This window comes from Gorilla gorilla, chromosome X, assembly GCF_029281585.2.
Source record: "Gorilla gorilla gorilla isolate KB3781 chromosome X, NHGRI_mGorGor1-v2.1_pri, whole genome shotgun sequence".
In the NCBI taxonomy this organism is placed as follows: Eukaryota; Metazoa; Chordata; class Mammalia; order Primates; family Hominidae; genus Gorilla; species Gorilla gorilla.
In genome coordinates this window covers 125398669-125403106 of record NC_073247.2, presented here as the reverse complement: position 1 = coordinate 125403106, position 4438 = coordinate 125398669, and the positions used below count along the sequence as shown (strand labels likewise).

The following is a 4438-nucleotide window of genomic DNA, read 5'->3' as shown; positions in this document are numbered from 1 at the left end:
ACAAGTTTTTGATTTGTACAAAGACTGGTAAAATTATTTTATATAACTCAATCATGAAAGTAATCACTCTTTGTCAACCTATAAATTACGAGGAAGATGAAAGAAGATAATTCCCTAAACTGCATTGTTTTGTCAATTTGTTAAAAATTATTTTCCATTTGCAATCAATCATTCATGCTATGTTTGCTTTTAGTTTGTTTATTTATTTAGAGTTTGAGACATTACCATAACAGTCAGTTGGCTATAAAGAGATTATCATAACAGTTGGCTATAAAGGGATATTATTTGATTTTACCTTTAGTCCTACATACATTTTAAAATACTAAACCATTTTCCCTACTTTACACAGGCTGACAGATGCTTAAAAAAACAGGATAATATAATGAAGGAAATGAAAATATTAACTCCATTTTTAAAAACCTTGCTTTAACATAGATGATAATACATATTCTGTAAATTCAGGGGAAATTACTTCTTAGAGATTTTAGTCATATGAGTCAAACAATAGAGAAATAGGACCTTGCTGAGATAGCTTGGGTATCAGCCCAGGCGGGCACCTCTAAAAGTATTAAATGTTCGTTTACACCACAGTAAGCAAACTCCCTTTAAGTGATTCCTCAAACTGAGCTGAGTACCTTTATTTGACCCAAATAAATCTTCATTTGTCTGGGTGGTTAATTGGATGATTCAGTTCATTTGTTCTTCTATTTCACTGACAATTAACATATATACTTTATATGAATTACCCCTTTTCAACAAAATGGCATTTCACTGTAGGCAACACTGAACACAATTTATATTCTTTAATTACTGAGAAGGCACCTCATGATCTAGTTACAGGACCTCAGGGATATCATAGTAAATCTCGAACATCACAGTGATGTATAAGTGATGTGTAAGAAACTGATTGAACCTAAGTTCTTTCGATTTCAGAAAAAATCATCAATTTGTTTATATTTTATTAGGTCATAATTTTCACAATATAGTATGTAAAATTATTTATAAACACTTTAAATATGGCAATGTCAGTAGCTCATCCATTTCAATCATTAGCGTTTTTTTAACTGTAGAAATTGACATTATTTAAATCCTTACTGTTTTCTCTCCTTTTTTTCTCAGTGTCAAAGCACTTCAATTAAAACACAGAAACTATAGAAAATCATCTGGTAAACGTGCTGATGATGTCCTAAACCTGATCACTTGTCTCAAAATTTAGTACGTGTAAGTTTAAACCCATAATTACAGTTTTATTTAAAGTAGCATCACATAGAAAATTAGAAAAAGATTCAGGTATTGAACCTATCAAGTGAGTTCTTATTTTAGGAATTTGCTATATAGTTACTTTTCAAAAATTTGTGGAGGAATCGACCAATTTTAGACTAATGTTTCTACTATTGGAAACAGAACTGTGATGCCTTCACCTCTTTAGCTGAATTTAACAATTAGATAACAACTGTCTAGTGGTGATGTCTCACCCCACTTTGTTGATAAAAAAGAAATGTTATCTTTGTAACTTCTGTAGTTGAATCAAACATAAAAAGCACAATGCTCAGGCTGAAATAGCTGTTTCTTACTTCTTTGATTCCCCCAACCCAACTTTCCCTGTCAGTAAACTGGCGGTCCCACATGGCACTTCTTCTCTTCTTCCAAAAATCCAACAATTGTGTTCATCAGTTGTTGCCTAATAATCAAGCCAGTATGTGAAAGTGAACCATCATAGGAATATATTTATTCCATCTCCAGAAACACAAAGCAAGATCTGATTAGAAATTTGTTTTAAACAGTGATTTGTTTTACTCATTGAAGTCCCCATCCGTCTGTCTCTTAATGGGGGAGCTTTTTCCTTCTTTCTTGCCTATTAAACTCTCCGCTTGTTAAAACCACTCCACGTGTGTCTGTGTCGTTTTATCTTTTTGTTTGTTTGTTTGTTTGTTTGTTTGTTTGAGACGGAGTCTCGCTCTGTCACCCAGGCTGGAGTGCAGTGGCGCGATCTCGGCTCACTGCAAGCTCCGCCTCCCAGGTTCACGCCATTCTCCTGCCTCAGCCTCCCGAGTAGCTGGGACTATAGACACCCGCCACCACGCCCGGCTAATTTTTTGTATTTTTAGTAGAGACGGGGTTTCATCGTGTTAGCCAGGATGGTCTCGTTTTATCTTAATCGGTGCAAAACCAAGGACCCTGGCATTCCTCCAGTCATCAAAGCCGTATCATCGTGAATTTTTACTCCCTCAGCCAATGAAAACAAGGTCAAATGTAGTTGTTGTGTGTGTGTGTGTTCATTTTAATTTTGGTTTTAGAAAGATAACTTGGAGTCATATTGCTATTAGCTTTCAATTTCTATTGATTTTGAATCTTGTTGACAGGGTCTATTATTTGTCAACTCAATATGCATTATTACTCTTTGCTTAGTGTCTTAACTATTGTTTTAATTGGGATTCCAATGCACTCAGCAAAAAAGATTTCATTTCCCAGGTTCTCTTACAGTTAGGTGTGGTATTAAGACTAAGATGTATGTAGAAGTTATAGGATGAAAGTATTTTGAAAGTTTCTAAAAGATGGGCAGATGCATGCCCTTGTTTTCCCTTAACCTCCTGTCTTCTTTCTCCTGACAGGAAAGTTAATGGCTGAAGATTCAGCAGCCATTCTGAACTGGAAATTACATGTTAAGGCTATTATAGAAGAAATAAAGAAATTAAATCTCTATGTCCCCAAGGTATCTCTATACCGGCCTGGAATGCCTATCTCCAAACCTCCTTTACATGAGACAGAAACAGCTTCTATCACCTTAAAATCTGTTACTTTAGGTTTTTTTCATTATGAGCAGCTAAAATGAATCTTACTTGATACAGTGTGAGTGTTCATGGATTAGGGCATTGTTTGATAAGAGGAGTAAGAAAAGAATATAAGTTGTATTGGCCCTGATATGCCACAAACAATGAGGGCTGAAGCCAAATTAGTCAAAGAATAAACTCAAATTCAAAGAACAACGTCTTTTTGTTGGTTTCAGCTCTAACAAGTAAATAATCTAGAAGTAATCAGTACTCTCCTTACAATAAGAAAAAAGTTGAACAAACTGAAAATGAATGACTTTTCTTCAACCCAGAAGAGAAGTAAAATCACAGAGCAAACTGCCCTTTTGAAATCTGGAAAGACAAGCAAATTCATTGAGTCCCAGCTGTAATTTCCTTGAATGGAGCATAAATCTCTAGAGCCATACATAAATTGATAGGGACACCTAAATGGTAATTTTAACAAATTGCAGAAGACTGAGTGTAGGCTAACATGAAAATGAGAGACTCCTGGGGGCCACAGTCTTAGGGATGCCCCCACACTTTCATGGATTTTACCTCCAGGAAGTTTTCTATGTTCTCACTGCCAAGAACCAAGACAGATGGCAGGGCTCTGGTAGGAGGAGAGGAAAGGTAACATTATGAAACATTTCTAGGGCATTTTCCGTAACAAAGACCTATTCTCCAGGGGAAAATAATTAACGGAGCTTTGCCCGAGAGCCCTGAGAAAATGGCATTCTTTTCAATTTAGCTTCCTCTAGTATTTAGGTGAGAGAGGCGTCTCATCTAAAGTGGAAGATAGAAGAAAAACTAAGCTATACAAGAAAAAATATTTATAAAGGTTACAGGCCAAAATGTATAGCCACTAAAAGACTGAGAATTAAGTGGAAGATTATATAGGACTAGTTTTCCACACTTTGAAATGATTACCGGTACAATAACAATATATTACAGCTGAAAGAACTGCAAGACTCAAGCTTCATTTTAGGAATACTTAGGGAATACCATAGTCAAGAGCAGTGACAAAAATAAGACACTGGAAGAATCTGAAGCATCTGGTAACTACAGCTACAGCTAATATTAAACAAAAACTGACTCCTAGGTAAATTAACATAAATTCTCACACTAGTAGCCTACTTACCACAGCTCTTATTACCCAATGCAACACATCTAGCCTTTAAAAAATATTGCATAGTATGCCAAGTGGCAGGAAAAAAGCAATCTGAAAAGAAAAGCAAGCATCAGAACCAGACTTAAATATGGCAGAGACGTTGGAAAATAACCATGATTAAAATGTTAAGGGATGTAATGAAAAAAAAAATCTACAACATGCAAGAACAGATGTTAATGTAAGCAGAGAAATGGAAAATCTAAAGTAAATGCTAGAAGCATTAAAACAGAGATGAAGAATGCCCCTGATGGTCTCATCAATAGACTGAATAGGGCAGGGAAAGAATCAGTGAGCTTGAAGATAAGTCAGTGGAAACTTCCTGTACTGAAATGAAAAAGAAAAAATATTAATAAAAAAGAATATGTAAGAACTGTAGAATAATATTAACATGTGTGCTTATTCAGAATAAAGGAGAATGGCTTAGAACTTTTCAAAATTAATGACACACAAAACAAACCACAGATACAGAAAGTACAGA

The 4438-nt window shown here is 35.1% G+C and overlaps 1 long non-coding RNA gene across 1 annotated transcript; it reads left to right on the top strand.

The window, feature by feature from the left end:
• The first annotated feature begins 1119 nt into the window (after nucleotides 1–1119).
• LOC109024721 (uncharacterized) lies at nucleotides 1120–2987 on the top strand. The gene is made up of 2 exons (XR_002004221.2): nucleotides 1120–1215; nucleotides 2613–2987. It is a non-coding gene; the product is annotated as an uncharacterized lncRNA (long non-coding RNA).
• The last annotated feature ends 1451 nt before the right edge of the window (nucleotides 2988–4438 follow it).